Source organism: Bos taurus, chromosome 4, assembly GCF_002263795.3.
Source record: "Bos taurus isolate L1 Dominette 01449 registration number 42190680 breed Hereford chromosome 4, ARS-UCD2.0, whole genome shotgun sequence".
Classification (NCBI taxonomy): domain Eukaryota; kingdom Metazoa; phylum Chordata; class Mammalia; order Artiodactyla; family Bovidae; genus Bos; species Bos taurus.
The window spans coordinates 36,239,904-36,258,030 of NC_037331.1; the positions used below are offsets into that span (position 1 = coordinate 36,239,904).

General features: G+C 34.4%; 1 protein-coding gene across 3 annotated transcripts in view; it reads left to right on the forward strand.

Moving 5' to 3' along the window:
• Positions 1–18,127, forward strand: part of SEMA3A (semaphorin 3A) — a 554,797-nt gene that overhangs the window by 156,235 nt on the left and 380,435 nt on the right. For 2 of the 3 annotated variants that reach the window (XM_024990793.2, XM_010804147.4), the window contains exons 1-2: positions 4,447–4,798; positions 14,893–14,969. The gene's annotated coding sequence lies outside the window, so the exon portion shown is untranslated. Of the gene's footprint in view, positions 1–4,446; positions 4,799–14,892; positions 14,970–18,127 lie in introns of those variants that run through there. The other variant, XM_010804145.4, reaches the window with a different exon arrangement.

Below are 18,127 nucleotides of genomic sequence, written 5' to 3' on the forward strand. Positions count from 1 at the left end.
TTGAAAACTGGCTTGGAACATTTTGAGCATTACCTTGCTAGCAGCATGTGAGATGAGAGCAATTGTGCGGTAGTTTGAGCATTCTTTGGCATTCATTGCCTTTCTTTGGGATTGGAATGAAAATTGACCTTTTCAAGTCCTGTGGCCACTGCTGAGATTTCCAGATTTGCTGGCATATTGAGTGCAGCACTTTCACAGCATCATCTTTCAGGATTTGAAATAGCTTAACTGGAATTCCATCACCTCCACTAGCTTTGTTCGTAGTGATGCTTCCTAAGGCCCACCTGACTTTGCATTCCAGGATGTCTGGCTCTAGGTTGATGATCACACCATCGTGATTATCTTGGTCATGAAGATCTTTTTTGTACAGTTCTTCTGTGTATTCTTGCCACCTCTTCTTAATATCTTCTGCTTCTGTTAGGTCCATACCATTTCTGTCCTTTATTGTGTCCATCTTTCCATGAAATGTTGCCTTGGTATCTCTAATTTTCTTGAAGAGATCTGTAGTCTTTCCCATTGTGTTGTTTTCCTCTATTTCTTTGCACTGATCACTGAGGAAGGCTTTCTTATCTCTCCTTGCTATTCTTTGGAACTCTAATTTAGTAATGCTTGCCAATTTAAATTTAAGTGTTAAAGAAGAGAATATAGTGCAATTTTTGAACACCACCACAATTTGAAAGAGATGATCAGTATAAGTGACACTGTAAGGTTTCTGGAAGAAATGTGATTTGAAAATATCTGATCCATTTTTATGGTGAGCCCCTGGCCGCTCAGATAGTAAAGTATCTACCTGCAACACAGGCAACCTGGGTTTGATTCCTGGGTCAGGAAGATTCCCTAGAGAAGAAAATGGCAACCCACTCCAGTATTCTTGCCTGAAGAATCCCATGGACAGAGGAGCCTGGCAGGCTACAGTTCATGGGATCACAAAGAGTAGGATATGGCTGAGAGACAAACACTTTCACTTTACTTATTATCAGTGAGACCACTGTGCTTTATTATGTACCTTCAAAAAAATGAAGAAAAAGCTAAATATCAGTTAAAAATTAGTAAAACATTTTTTTCCAATCCAAGTTCCTTGGAAGAAAAGTTATGACCAACCTAGATAGCATATTCAAAAGCAGAGACATTACTTTGCCAACAGAGGTCTGTCTAGTTAAGGCTATGGTTTTTCCTGTGGTCATGTATGGATGTGAGAGTTGGACTGTGAAGAAGGCTGAGCGCCGAAGAATTGATGCTTTTGAACTGTGATGTTGGAGAAAGAAGACTCTTGAGAGTCCCCTGGACTGCAAGGAGATCCAACCAGTCCATTCTGAAGGAGATCAGCCCTGGGTGTTCTTTGAAAGGAATGATGCTAAAGCTGAAACTCCAGTACTTTGGCCACCTCATGCGAAGAGTTGACTCATTGGAAAAGACTCTGATGCTGGGAGGGATTGGGGGCAGGAGGAGAAGGGGACGACAGAGGATGAGATGGCTGGATGGCATCACCAACTCAATGGACGTGAGTCTGAGTGAACTCCAGGAGTTGGTGATGGACAGGTAGGCCTGGTGTGCTGCGATTCATGGGGTCGCAAAGAGTCAGACACAACTAAGCGACTGAACTGAACTGAACTGAAATGAAAACATTTTTTTCCAATCCAAGTTCACTAATCATCTGAATTTTATACCAGATTCTAGGTGGTGTTTGAGTCCTTGGTTAAGAAAATTTGGGGTTCTTAGTAATCTCTTTTCATGAGGTTAAAGAAATGGTTATGTCAGTGAAGTATGTCTTTGACACCATCTGCTTATTTATTTGCTATCCCCTTCCAGCTCATTGTGCCCCTGCTTATTTATACTCAAAACAACTATTAGATGGGTTGTTTTGTTTTTGTTTTTGTTTTTTTACAAAAATTGCCAGACACATCACCAGGGTCTAACATCACATGAGCTGAACATTCTGCATTTTATCTAGCCTTCCATCTCCCCCTTTCCCACAAAATGTCCCAGCTGAAATATTGATGCTAAAAGCCACAAAACCAAAGAACTGAGTCTTTGTACTCAATTTTCTAGTCTAATATCAATTATGTCACTGATTATCCATGTTCATTGAGCTTTCTCTCTTTCAAGTTTTATTCCTATAAAATGAATTTAAAATATTGAAACTGGAGCCTATTATACAGAGTGAAGTAAACCAGAAAGAAAAACACCAATGCAGTATACTAACACATATATATGGAATTTAGAAAGATGGTAACAATAACCCTGTATACGAGACAGCAAAAGAGACACTGATGTATAGAACAGTCTTTTGGACTCTGTGGGAGAGGGAGAGGGTGGGATGATTTGGGAGAATGGCATTGAAATACATATAATATCATGTATGAAATGTGTCGCCAGTCCAGGTTCGATGCACGATACTGGATGCTTGGGGCTGGTGCACTGGGACGACCCAGAGGGATGGTATGGGGAGGGAGGAGGGAGGAGGGTTCAGGATGGGGAACACATGTATACCTGTGGCGGATTCATTTTGATATTTGGCAAAACTAATACAATTATGTAAAGTTTAAAAATAAAATAAAATTTAAAAAAAAAGAAAGAAAAATAAATAAATAAATAAAATAAAAATAAAATATAATTTAAAAAAAATATCTGACCCAAGTGTTGACAGAATTAAAATAGCTAGCTAATTGTCCCAAAGTCCTTTGAACAGAATTTGTCTTATACTAAATTCCCAGTAATAGGAGCTACTGTTATCCTGACCTCTGATGTGTAATAAATTGCAATACTAATTAGAATCTAGGTGGTAGATGAGGAGACTTGAAATCCCTTCAAATTAGGGTTCATGTTTTATTCAACCTTGTTTATTTGCATTATCTGGTGAGTGTGTAACATCTGTAATAATCTTTTACATAATATATTTAAAGAAATGCATTCCCAAGACGATGCCTAAAAGTATAGTAATTTCTGTGTGGCTACATTTCAAGCAAGTCTGATGGAAATATATCCTGTCATTCACACATGGTATGATAAAATAGCTATATAAAAGATGTTATTGAATAATGCAGTGGTACATAGAAATTATTTTATGCCAGCTGACCAACTTCTACTCTTTTATGTATCTTATTGGATACAAAAATAAAGAAATCACTTATTCACACAATAAATGCTGAGGTCAGAGCTTTGAACAATTTCCTTATTTAAACTATGTTTCAAAATTGAGATGTCATTTATTTCTTAACCATAAGTTGTTATCACTTTGGTTTAAATATCTCATAGCTAAAGAAAGACTAGGACTAAATATTTTTTAAATCCATATTTCTATTTTTAAAGCTGTCAATGCTTAAAAACCTATCAATTTCAAACTAAATGCCCCAAAATTACCTATCTATTCTAATGAATGGGAAAAGAAAGCTCATATATGACCTAAAAGTCATTTGATGAATGGTTTTGCATACTTTGTCATTCATGCTTTGCATATTTTACTGCATAAAAATGTAGTGAATATCTCTAGATAATTGAATTTTAAGAAACAAATATATCTTTTAAAATGATGCTTGTTTTGAAGCTTATTTAGAAAGTAGACATTTCTAATACAATTCTACAGTTTCAGGACTTCCCGAAGTAGTTGCATTTCCATGAAGTTTGTCCCAAGAAATGCTGTCCACCAGAGTAAAGATATTTCAGTTAAATAATTTATTGGCAACTCAGCGACCATAATAACTGATGAAATATGTTGAGACAAGGAGTAGTCAAGTATAGTGAATGTGAAATGTACTGCGAATTTTAGAATAGGAAGAGCATATGCCACGAAAAATGAAGAATAATACCTATAAAATAGTAAGGTTCTGTTTGCCTTTATATTTTTAAACTGAAGAAGTAGTGATATTTAGATAAAGACAAATTTTCTTAAAATATAAGTTAAAACTAAAAGAGCAAAACATAAGCTCTATGACCACCCCCCCCCAAAAAAAAAAAAAAAAAAAGTATTGGTCTATTACCTTTAACATCCAGATAGGGTGAGAAGCAAAAATAAATGAATTGTGTTAACAGTATGTGTCAGTGAATATATAATACCATGGCTAAGTATCATGTGGCCCATATTTAATTTTCTATACACAGCAATCTTATCTCGAGAAAATCATGATAAAACTAAGGAAGTTAAATGAAGAGAAAGAAGCAGTAGTGCATTCTTAAGTTTACTGTTTTAACAATCACCATCAGTGACCCAGTTTTGTTTTGTCTTTTTCCCTTCCAGGGAAAGTATCTATACATTACTTCCACAAGTTTTGTATAAAAGTCCCTCAAGGCTACATGTGACTAATGCTTCTTTGGGACAAATGTAGCCCGAGGGATGGAAAGAGTTTTTAGGGTCCAGAAGCTGACTCTCACATTAATATGGAGAAGTGTCTTATTAGGATGATGGGTTCCTGCTAATAGTATAACTTCCTAATGTGTGAAAAAAAATTTTTTTTGCTGGTATCATGAGCTTTGTGCTGGGTGTACTGGTTTATTTGGAGCCCGTTACTTGTGAAAGCTTCACCTTTTCCATTTTTAGAAAATGTGAGGCAGCAAAATGGTTTTTGACAAACTGCAGATCCTGCAGAGTTTAATCAGCTTGATTGTAGGCACCGCGTGCCTCTCCTTGTCCCTTCTTTTATTTGACCACTGGCAGTTTGGGAAAATTTTCCTGCTACTGGATTATAGTTTTAAAAGAAAGTAAAAGAATGTGATTCCTGAAAACAAAGCAAAACAAAAAATTGCTTTATCAAAAATCATCAGCAAACAATAGGAAAAGAAGATTCACAGGAGCTCCGAAATGGTAACTTATTTTCTCTCTGTCTCTCAATGTTTCCAAATATAGTTTTTAATTTATAGACTTAGAACAGCTTTTTTATCTTATTAAGGACTAAGATGATACAACTGTAATATACTCTGTGTGATGCAAACACAAAGGAGTTTTTTGTATGTAAGGTAGTTAGTAGATTTTTTAGTTTGTGTACCTGTATTCTTTATGTTACTAAATAAGTCTTTTTCCATGTTTGACTTAAATTATTTTAATTTGAAATTATTAACTGACTTGCTACCTACACGTTTCTTTGCATCAGTGGTAATTTTGGTTTTAATTTCATTACATTGATACTGAAAGTTAAGAATAGTACATAGAACTTAAGGGAGTGTAGTCTTTTTAGTTCAAATAATTTTATCTTAGTTAATTTCTTTCAAATGGAAGTGAAAAAATATGCAAGAAAATGGCTTAAAAATGATTTGTATGAAAACAGGGAATGCTTTTAAAACAAATAACAAAAGAAAATATATAAAGTTAAAGGAAAAGGACCTCCAATTACAAAAATGAAAATAAAAAAATTAGTAACACAAAAATAGCTAAAACAGAATAACCCCAACAGTTTTAACCAATAAATCTATTTAAACTCGAATAATCAGAATATTGAGTAAATTCATAGTCAAAAATCACTGGCTTCAAAATGGCTCGATGTCATAAGATATAAGTATCAAAGTAAGCTATTTGAATGTATTTAAAGTAAGTTTTATATAAAATTTTTGAAAGAATTCTTAACCCTAAACCTGAAATATTAGTTAAATATATTATTGATGATAAGAATATGTAGTGTTTTTTTTTTTTTTTTCGTTGTTGTTTGGTTGTTTTAAGTATTATTGGTTTATATTAAGGATGAAATTTGAGAAAAACCTTAGTCACCAAAGATGGCTTACTTAATTGTTTAAGAAGATAAACTGTGACAAGACTGGTTTTAACAGAGGCAGTTTAGTTGAATACTTATTGTTTATTTCCATTCTGTGATTTGATGACAATAACCATAACTGGTATTTTAAAAATAGAGGTCAAAATTGTATCTATTATTATTGTGTCCGTCATTGAAGAAGAGTAGAAAGTATCTACACTTTCATTTCTTGAGGTCTTTCTTTACCAGGGCGGTGTCCAGTGTGGCATCATTAGTATAACAAGTTCCTCAAAAGTTAAAAATATCTAGTGGAGAATACTTCCTGCTCTTTTCAGCCTAACAGGCTACATTTGCATTTTTACCTGTTTACTGAGCTGACAAATTGACTGATTAAAGTGATGTATTTTAAAATTTCAACTTGATATAAAGCTTTTAAGTCTTCTGAAGTTTAATTTTGGTAAAGTTGATTCCCCATTTGGGAATCATGCATGGTTTACCAATCCAATACCACCAGCTAGAACAATTACTAGAAAATTATTCACAACAAACCAAAACTTCTCCAGATAATTATTTTCAGTTAGTTTATTATTTGCTTATTGTCCATAATTCTACAGCACTGTGAACGATTTATTATGAGATTAAAACAAATCAAGCTACTTTCTCTTTTACTGTTAGAACATTCATTTCTTCTTTTTATACTCAGGGAAAATCAGCTTTTACTCTGAACAATGGCTCTCTGACCAAGTCTCATCTTCTAGTCCGCTGGAATTCCTGCTGTCCTAAGGCAGACAGGGCATAAAATGAATTCTTTCTGAAGCAGGCGTTGTGTGGCTGAGCAAAACTAACTATTGTCTCTGCCATGTTTTCTCTACACCTTTTGATTCTGGGCACTTTCTGTTGTATTGTTCAGTCAGTGAGGCAACCCTGAATTGTGCTCTGGTAACAGATGATCTCAACATCTAGGTGGCTATATAATTAAAAAAAAAATTATATATAGGTGGCTATATAATTAAAAAAAAAATGCACATTACTAACTGTCGTATGCCCATCATGGGACAGTTTAAACTCGGCTTCATTATTCTGAAATAAGGAAGCCTGCCCTGTCTGAGACATACTCATCTCATAGCAGAAGGAAAAGGACAAGGGCAGAACCATGAGCTGTGTTTTAAAGCTATTGCACAAGTGTGGCACATATTACTTATAGTCACATGTCATTGTACAAAGCAAGTTACTTGACCACATATAAAGTCAATGGTCCTTGAAGTCTAATCCTCCTACAGGGACTGGCCCAGCTGAGAGCAGCATATAGTGACAGTAACACAACCTACCAGAGTCTGTTCACATATATTAATGTTACTCTCTTACATGCACAAAAGGCCTATCTAGTCACAGTGTCAAAGTCTGGAACCACATGATAGCACAGATGAGGATCTTAATCTGGAGAATCCTAATTCTGAAATTCTAACTAAAAAGGATCAATTATATACTCAATCCCTCCCCGTTCACCCACTACCACACACACACACACGCACACACACATACATTTCTAATATACTATGGTGGAACAGCAGAACACTTAAACAGAAAAGGGAAGAAGTAAGACACAAAGCAGTCACAAGTAGATTAGGCAAGTCTGAAATGAGAGTGGGAACGCCCCTTTCCTGGTGATGGGGGATGCTCCCTGAGGGCCTGCAGCTTTGATGCCTCCTTGAGGTTGTCTACCCTGTTATCTCCACAGCTCTTAGCTCTGCCTCTGGCAGATCTTTTCCATTTCTCTGCCTGCTCAGCATTTTCTGAGGAGGGTATTGTGGAATACCCACCTTGCAGGCCAAGCTCCTTCTTGGTCTGGTTTTTCTGCCAGTAGGAATTTGGTAGGCCTAAAGTTTATTTTAAATCTTGAATACTCACAGTCTCTTTTATTCCAGGTTGATGGTTCTGTTCGCAGTATAACTTTCTCAAAACACAGCAGGCTTTTTACTTATAGAATTTTATTTTATTCACAATCATGTATGAATAGCTACCCACATGATATTCCATCTAAACTCTGGTTCCTTGAGCTTACTGGGCTTATAGAAGACTTGTATCCTTTTTTATTCTGTTTTCTCTGAATCATTCTATCCTGAGGAAAGTATTACTGGCTGTTATAATAAATAACAATACCTGTCTTAATTAGAGGTGGTGACCGGTTGTAGTCACTTCAAAAAAAGTTTGTACCCATAATTTTTGTAGCTATGTTTAAGAAATAATAGAAAGATTAAAAGTTTTCTGCTGCTGCTGCTGCTAAGTCACTTCAGTCATGTCCAACTCTGTGCGACCCAATGGACTGCAGCCTACCAGGCTCCATTGTCCATGGGATTTTCCAGGCAAGAGTACTGGAGTGCGGTGCCATTGCCTTCTCCAAAAGTTTTCTAGGAATCATATATATTCAGAATAAATAATTTTATATTTAGACTAGGTGATCACATATAGTCAGATGGAGATATGAATTCCAAAAATTTTGGTGGTACTAAGCACTTGGATTATTTAAAGTTTAATGAAAACATTTCAAAATATGTACAAATCAGCTAAGGATTCTCCATGGAAAGTATGTGTATGTATGGGAGTAAATGCACGTGCTTGCCTATGCATATGTGTTTTGCATGCTAAGTTGCTTCAGTCACATCTGACTCTTTGCAACCCTATGGACCACAACCCACCAGGCTCTTCTGTCCATGAGATTCTTCAGGCAAGAATACTGGAGGGGGTTACTGTGCTCTCCTCCAGGCAGTCTTCCCAACCCAGGGATTGAAACAACATCTCTTATGTCTCCTGCATTGGCAGGCAGCTTCTTTACCACTAGCACCACTTAAGAAGCCCATGTGTTGGACATATGTGTTATATATAATAATGTTTATTTTATAAAGTATATATTAATATAAATTATATATATATTAGGAGATATATATATGAATAAACGTTTACAAGACAGAATTATTAACATGAGTAAACTAAGGCATTTAAGCTGCAGGCAATTAGTTTTATAATAGTTCATAGAATTTCTGTTTACTTTATTAGGGGAAAATTGTTTCCAGTGTAATTTTTTAAACACCTTTAAGAATTATCTGTTACCACTGGGGCTCTCTTCATGACCTTTTAATGACCTAAAACTGCCCCAAGAAATTTGTCCAGGCCAATTTAAAGTCTCCTGAAAAGACAAAAAGAAGTTTATTTAAAGAAACAATTATTCTGAAGGGTATTAAACCAAGGATAAGGACAGATGCTCTAATTTTCTATACTTGGTAATCTCATTGAAAAATTTTAAAAAATGATACAATTTTAAGCTTCAGGTTTTAATTTTAAGTGCGAGATAATCAATGACACTTTGGGGTTTAGAAATTGCTTAGTTAGAGGATACATGGCATGTGATTGTTTTGATCAAATTATATATATATATATATATATGTATATATATATATTCAGCCAGTGTAAGACTAGATAATACGGGCCTATTTTAGGTCCACTGTAGCCCTACATGTCATTTCTTTGGTTTGGTTAGTTCACTCCATAGAATTTCAAATATATTAATTCTACCTTTGTTCCACATTCAGCATCTGCTTTTTAATTTAAGAATTTGAGGAGTCTTTATAAATGTGTCCTTTCATTTCATTATCATTTTCTGTGATTTTTTTCCAACAACCATTATGCATATTTAGAGGTACTAGCAGAGTAAAAGAATCTTAAATATTTTTAAAGTTTTCAATTTAACAATTAATAAGACTTTAAGAATTGATGCTTTTGAACTGTGGTGTTGGAGAAGACTCTTGAGAGTCCCTTCAACTGCAAGGAAATCCAACCAGTTCATCCTAAAGATCAGTCCTGGGTGTTCATTGGAAGGACTGACATTGAAGCTGAAACTCCAATACTTTGGCCACCTGATACAAAGAGCTGACTCAATAGAAAAGACCCTGATGCTGGGAAAGATTGAGGGCAGGAGGAGAAGGGGATGACAGAGGTTGGATAGCATCACCAACTCAATGGACATGGGTTTGGGTGGACTCTGGGAGTTAGATGGACAGGGAGGCCTTGTGTGGTGTGGTTCATGGGGTTGCAAAGAGTCAGACACGACTGAGTGACTGAACTGAAGGTTAAATTTAACAGAAATCTACTTAAATATTTTTAATTTCTGATTTGCATCTTTTTTCATGTTATAAAAGCCATTATATTTTTGCAACTTAAAAATCTGGGAACTTGAAAAATGTATGTGTCTTCCCTGAACAGTTTGCTATATTTTCTAATGATATATTCTCCCCAGATGTGTATATTCTAAGTCTTGAATATGTTTTTAATCTTCTGTTCATAGGCTTGGAGCTCTGAACACTCGTGTAGTCTGACTTAGATTCTTATCTCTGTGTTTCCTAAACACATGTGACCATCATTATATTTTTCATACTGAACTACATCACTAATTTAGTTGTCTGAATTTTTTAGTAAAATAAAAGAAGGGTGATAGGAACATATAGTCTTTCATTGACTCAAACATATACATTCATTCAAATATTTACATTCACTTAAAATACATATTTACTTTATGTGTATGTACAAATATATATATATATATTTGAATGTTCCTTTCTACCAGACATTGTTCGGTTCACTGAGGATTTAGTGGCAAATAAAAAGTAAGTCCTTCCCCAGAAGTTATATTTTAGCTTGCATGCCTAACTTAATTTTACACCTAAAGCTTTGACAAATTTCATGTTTAATGAGTATTTAAAATGTATTAACAAATAAATAAAATGTGGAGACTGCATAATTAAACATGATAATCTTTGAAGATACTTAAATGTACACATTCTAGACCAATTTAAGTATAGAGAACAAACACATATCTTTAAGTTATTTAAAATATATCTACCAATTCTAATCAGAATCACTTTGAATTCTATATCATAAATGAAATTAAACCTCAAATGATTAGTTTTCAATGTTTTCATATCTTTTTCCCAAATTACCTAATTGTTTCATCCACCCTTGAGAGAGAAAGAGAATTGGAGGGAGGAAATGCGAAAAAATAAAAGAGAGATCAAATTTGGAATGAACTTTTCTAGAAATATTAAAGATAATTTTAAGTCTTTGCAATAAATTTGCTATGCTATTTTTAAAGAAAATGACCAATGCATGTTTCAATTCACCTGACTCCCACTAAATCATTGCCTCAATGAAAACAAGTACAGCAGAAAGTAGAATGTTGTAGTTGCTCTTAGTACATCCCTGTAGAAACTAGCAGACATCAGATTTATCACTGTCACAACTTCTTTAGAGTTTCCAGGAGAACACCAGGATCAAAGCAAAGAAGTAGATAAGATAAAGAGTAACAATTTCTCTGCAATAGGAGTTTCCCATTTAAGTTTTACTTATTACTATCATTTTAGAGCAAGTTGAAAGTATGCTGGCTAGTAATCTTTACCTGACACTAATGGAAACTCTTCTGACAGATATTTTGTTGAAAAATTACATGATGTGAGTGAAAAAATAAAAATAAAAGGACTGTCAGGTTAGATCAGATATTCTGTATCTGCAGGTACCTACTTGGCTCATATAATCTTCCCAAAGAGAGTTGGAAAGATTCAATATGCTGGAAGATTTTCTGCCTTATCAGAAAGAGGCATATTTTCATTCTGTCAAACAAGTGTATTTTAATCATACTTAAAAATATATTAATTATTTTTAAACAACATAGTTTAAACAAAATGTAAAATTTTTTCAACCAACATGATGGTTCCATTGTAGTCAATTTGATAAAAAGAGAAATGAAGTACTAAAACTTCCATTGTATAAATAAGAAATTTTAATTATGTTATCCATAGTTGGGGCTTGTTTTTTCTTTGGTTGCTTGTTTTGTTTTACAATATTTTGATTTGAGCAATGGATTGTTATTATCTAGAAAATTGTGTTCATGACATAGATTTCACTTTTTTTTTTTTTTAACCAGTTCAAACTTATATTTTGCCTCTCCACATTTAAGTCATTCTTCCATCACTCTTAACTCTGACTTTATTGGCTTTTCTGGACCATATACAATATTGCCTCAGGACTTTTGTATTTATTTCTTCTTTGGTTGTAAATACTCTTTCCCAAGATCGGCACATGGTTTTTTCCTTCAGACCTAAGGTAAAACATTGCCATCTTAGAGAGGACTTCCCTAACCATCTGAAGCAAACTAATACCCATCTACCTTCTATAGTCTTGCTTTATAACCCATATTGCCTGACATTGCATTATAAGTTCACATGTTATTTTTTATTATTTTTATAAGGCCAGACACTTTAATTATTTATCACTACTGTCTAAAATAGTAACTGGCACATAGTAAATGGGCTTCCCAAGTCGCGCAGTGGTGAAGAATCTGCCTGCCAATGCAGGAGACTCAAGAGATGCGGATTCAATCCCTGGGTTGGAAAGATCCCCTGTTGTAGGAAATGGCAACCTGCTCCAGTATTCTTGCATGGAAAATTCCGTGGACAGAGAAGCCTGGCAGGCTACAGTCTATGGGATCACAAAAAATCAGACACAACTGAGCACGCACATGCATGCATAATAAATACTCAATAAATGTTTATTGAATTAATAATATCTACAAGAGTTATGAACAGTCCAGTTACAGTTTATGTAGCTGTAGTTTATGTAGCTGTTCATGAAATAGTTAAAACATTCATAACATCAGGACAAGAGAAAATTCAAAGATAGAAAAAGCAAAGCCTTTATATTTGGAACAAAACGAGGCTTCCTTCAGTAAAATTCAGAAATCAGAATGCTGAAATATTCTGACCCGCCCTTCAGCAGGCCTTTAGTCTTCATATGCAGAAGATTCAACCATATGGTAGGTATGGCCACCACAAGCAGGGCTCAAGAGATTGGCTGTGCCCTAAACGTAAGCTGATCTCTAGACTGGCCTCTGGGATTTCTTTTGCACAAATCAGAAGGAAGCCTACATGTGGTATACATTCCTCATCTACAGGCCATTACTGATAGAGGTCAAGGAAGAAATATAGCCCCCATGTTAGTCTAACAGTGTCCATCTGAAATCAAGAGAAATTCACACATGATTTGCTGGATCAGAGAGCACTATTATCAAGAGTCAAGTGGACACCCTAAAGCCTTGAACACACCTGACAAGACCTCACAACAATTCTTCTGCCCTCATTGACATACACAGCCTCATCTCCGTGGCCTAATTTGGAAAAATGAGGATTTGATTTATCATGCCTATTTTTCTCCTTTTATGTAGTGACCAGAACTTCCATGTCATTGGTGATTCTCAAGACTCTAATCCTCATCCTCAAATTCTGTTTAATTGTATTCTTTCTCTATGCTCTGTTTAACTCACCAACCATGTCTCTTTATTTTCAACTGCTTATTTGTAATTTCTTCTTCTCATTAAATGAAGCCTAGTTCTTCCCTTATAACCCTGCTTTTCATGCCAGCTTTCGAGAGATGGCTATATTCCTGTCACATCACTTAAATTACTGGGATTGAGGTGGGGTAATGTTCTGTTGTTTCTCAATGTCACTTCTAGAGCAGTCTCCCTCCTCCCTAAATTCCCTAGCTGTGATCTCATGACACTGGTAGATACCACCTGCTACTCCTCTTTACATAAGTATTCCACCAACCTCTGGTCACTTCCTCTCTTCTTTCAAGATTTTAGATTTATCTTACTGTCACTCTTTCCAACTCCATTCTTGACATATAGTATGGTAATTTCAACATCCATAGAAATGTCTTCAAAAACTATTTGCTCAGTTATTTGACTCCTCTCCTGCAAAGATCTCATTTTCCACCATGAAATAATTTCATTATCTTGTGATGTATGTGAAATGGAAATATTTAATATGGTATTGACATTTGAGTTTTGATGTCTGTATATATCTTTAGGTTAATAAATTTTCTGTTTTCTATCTATACTGCTGCTGCTGCTAAGTTGTTTCAGTCGTGTCCGACTCTGTGCGACCCCAAAGATGGCAGCCCACCATGCTCCTCTGTCCCTGGGATTCTCCAGGCAAGAACAGTGGAGTGGGTTGCCATTTCCTTCTCCAATGCATGAAAGTGAAAATGGAAAGTGAAGTCCCTCAGTCGTGTCCGACTCTTGGCAACCCCATGGACGGCAGCCTACCAGGCTCCTCCGCCCATGGGATTTTCCAGGCAAGAGTACGGGAGTGGGGTGCCATCGCCTTCTATCTATACACCTAACATAAATTCTTTGCTTACATGAACTTTTTAAGTTATCTCTAATCTTATCACCTTGGTAAAGCATCCAGAGAAGCATGTAGGATAATATATTCTGTATTTCTCAAAAATATAGTAATATAGAAATAAATTTATATTTCTCAAAAATGTATAGTCAAAGAAACAGGATTAGAAATAACTGTGAAAAAATGCTACTTCTGTATTACCATAGTTTTTATTAATAAATAATGTTTAATAAGACATACCAAGCTAATGAATATTTATACACTCTTTGTTGATTTGACAAAATGAGACTCTGTACTGTTCAGTTTAGGGCCCAGGTCTGAATTGTCTTTATTTTGTTTTCTACATCTTTGTTTTATTTATTCAAATATAAAATAGTGTGTGATTAATGTTGTGAAAAGCATCTATTTTAGTAAAGTAAAACTATTCAAAGTGTACTTTAAATTTCATTCTTAAAATATTCAGTTATTTTAAAATTTCTATTTATTTTATATATATAGTATATTTTCTTTATTCAGGGGGGAAAAAAGCTTTTGTTAAAATGTAATCCAGTTACTTGCTGGCAGCGCCGTGAAATTACTTCTTAGCTATGTTGTCAGTTTCAGCCTTCCATCATCAATTGTGAAAAAAGTTAATGACATCATAGCATTATGGACAAATCAATAGAGTGTGTTAGAGCTTCAACTAATTCTCAAATAAATCAGTTATTCTTTAGCAGGGTCAGAGACTAAATAATGAATTATTTCAAAGTACCTCAAATCCAATTATAATTACAAATTGTAATTTGTTTAGAGGAACCAGAGTGAAATGGCTGTCAGATTCAGTGTCTGCCTCCTAGAATACCTTTTTCCTTCTTAAATTACATTTTCCAATGCAAGGAATTAAGATTGTTTGAAGAAATTTATACTGACTTTTAAGCACCTATTAATTAATAGCTAATTGTTTGATTTAAATTGAACACTAAAACTGAGCTTATTTATTTTTATAGAGTACTTAATATGCCCAGATACTTAAACAGTTGGATTGAACAAATGTACCTCAGGAATTAATTCTTCCTGGAAAGAGGTAAGAAAATATGCATGTTTGTATGTTAATAAGTTTTAGTGAAAATTTTAGATTTACTAGTACGTTTCTTTGGATAAGGCAATGGCACCCCACTCCAGTACTCTTGCCTGGAAAATCCAATGGATGGAGGAGCCTAGTAGGTTACAGTCCATGGGGTTGCTAAGAGTCGGGCACGACTGACTTCACTTTCACTTTTCACTTTCATGCATTGGAGAAGGAAATGGCAACCCACTCCAGTGTTCTTGCCTGGAGAATCCCAGGGACGGCGGAGCCTGGTGGGCTGCCGTCTATGGGGTCGCACAGAGTCGGACACGACTGAAGCGACTTAGCAGCAGCAGTACATTTCTTTGGCATGTAATTTAGAATGTAATTTTTAAAAACTAAGGCACTTTCTATTTTCATTTGTATAATTTCTATTCTGTGGAATGATTTGGTTATATGAGAGGGCTCCAACATGTCAGACAAAACCAAAACCAAAACCAAAAAAAGAAAAAAACAGTTTTTAGGGAAGCCTGCCCTGACCTGCTTACTCACTCAGTTATGTCCCACCCCAGGCACTGTAGCCCACCAGGATCCTGTCTCCAAGGGATTTCCCGGGCAAGAATATTGGAGCGGGCTGCCGTTTCCTCCTCCATGTAGGGAAGCACATTGCCACTTTAAAATGTCAAGATCTGGATTGCTAATCTTTTACTTTTCTTTCTTTCTTTTATTTTTGTTTTTTTTTTTTAATTGTTATACTTAGGATTAGACTGGGTTTGCCATGTTCCTCTGGAGCCACAGAGCAGAGATAGCTGGGATTGTGGACAGATTACCATCCAGAAAGATCCTTTGGCTAGCCTACCCTTTTACATTTCCTCGACCACATATGGTTACTATCAACTAGAATGCATTCTCAGGTTTAAGAGCCAAAACCGGAGGGAGGAGTCAGTTTTTAATGTGTTATGCTATCTTAATTTTGACCTAAAATGTGAGATTAAAATATAACCTTTAAAATAAAATATGGTTAGGAAATCTGAATGTATTTATATTGACTTTTTTTTAACCCTCTTTAACTCTAATTGTTGCTCAAACTCATTTCATTGTATCAAGAAAAAAGAAAATTTATCAACATTAGACTTATCATTCCCACTGCATTACATATATTGCTATTAGAAGGAATGAAAAAGGAGGGAAAACATATACTTAAAGATCTATGAGTAGTAGTATGAGATTAGTAGGAAAAAATTGAATATTTTAAAAATTATAATATAATAATTTATATTATATACTATATTATATATAATTATATAATAATTTAATAAATTAATAAAAATTATTCATTTTTTTCCTTATGGATCTTTGAGTAGAATAAAATGTGTGGCTTATCAATTTTAGTTTGACTTTTATTTTAGTAAAACTAAAGGTTTTCCAATTTTATTGGATCCCTTTAAATTTCAGTTCAGTTCAGTTCAGTCGCTCAGTCGTGTCCGACTCTTTGCGACCCCATGAGTCGCAGCACGCCAGGCCTCCCTGTCCATCACCAACTCTAACTAGATGATTATTTCTACGTAATATGAACAACTCCTTTTTTTTCCAGATTTTTCATATTTAGTATCAAGAAAAATAAGATTCTTATGAAAACTGGACTGGGTTGCCATTTCCTTCTCCAGGGGATCTTCCCTATCCAGGAATCATACACAGACTTGATTTCAATGTCATTGCCATCATTGTCTTAAAGATATACTTCAAAGTCAAGTCAGTTTTCCAAATTTAATTTATAAAAACATCAGCAGTCCATGCAGAAGAGTCTTAAATCACTGGAAACAATTAACTTTACACTTACACATTGCACTGAAGTGAGACAGGAACTGATAGTCAACTCATGGAGAATTTATAAAAGTCAGAATAGTACATCCAGCTAGCACCTGATCAAATTTACTTCCAAGTATTAGATCTAATAGAACTATTTGCAGAATTGAACTTAAGATTCTAGGCTTTGAGTGATACGTATACAAACTGGGGTAGATAAATATCAGTTTATTTGAAAATGCTATCTGGCTATTTCAAAGTAGGAGCCCCAAGAAATTTTTTTTTTATCAATGTCCGTTTTTGTGACAGTGCTACTTTGTCCTTTATTTATTCATTATTTCTTTCTTTTTTAATAGAAGAAACCTGAAGGAGAATTTTTGCATGTAAATGTATTAAAATATTTAATATAAATAACTATTTTAAAGAGTAGACAATCAAAATTTTGCTTGTCTTGCTAAATCTATTATTTAATGACTTATTTGCTTAGGGAATTCCAAGATCCATAACACTTTCTCCTTTCCTGAATCTGAGAACAGTTCTGCAAATATTGACTGTTTCCTCCTCATGGCTTCATATGAGTTTGATTCTAAACAAATTCTAGGTTGAATATATATGAATACTTTACTAAGAAGCTCATGACATAAATTTTAAGCATTCATAAAAAAGTAGAAGACAATTAAAAGAGATTGTAGTTAGGAAAATGATGTACTGATTTTGGAAGAGATGAATATGAGATAAAATTCCACATTAACTAAAAAAGTTAAAAATGTGTGGGTAAGAAAGGAGATACAATCAGAATGCTAAAAAAAAAATTAAGAGTAGTATATACAATTTATTATTTCATTTGAAGTTCATTCTCTTATGACTGTTGAATAACTTTGGCCTGTTTTATAAGATAGAATGAAATTATACTTCAGACTCACATAGTCTGGATTTTAAGGTGAATTATTGTGTGACCTTGAGAAAATTATTTTACTTTTATCAAATTTTCTCATTTATGTGGGACTAACAATATTTTTTTATTTTGCTTTTTTTTTTACATATTTTACATATTTTGAAATACTTCATGACTTACTTTAAACCTTGAATTTTATAATGTACAGTATAGAATTCCCTTTCTGTGACTACTTTACAAATTACTTTTTTACTTACCTTATCTTTCAAAAGAGTTTTACTCTTTTCATGGATGTTTAAGTATGTAATTTTTTTTACTTGAAAAATATTCTTTATTCTATATGCCTCCCCCACCTGCCAATTTAAAGAACAGACAATATTTAGTGAGTGACTAGAGGAAAGAGTAAGAACATTTATATATATATAAGTTGCTGGTGATTTGAGTCAAAACAGAACCATTTATAGCATTTAAATTC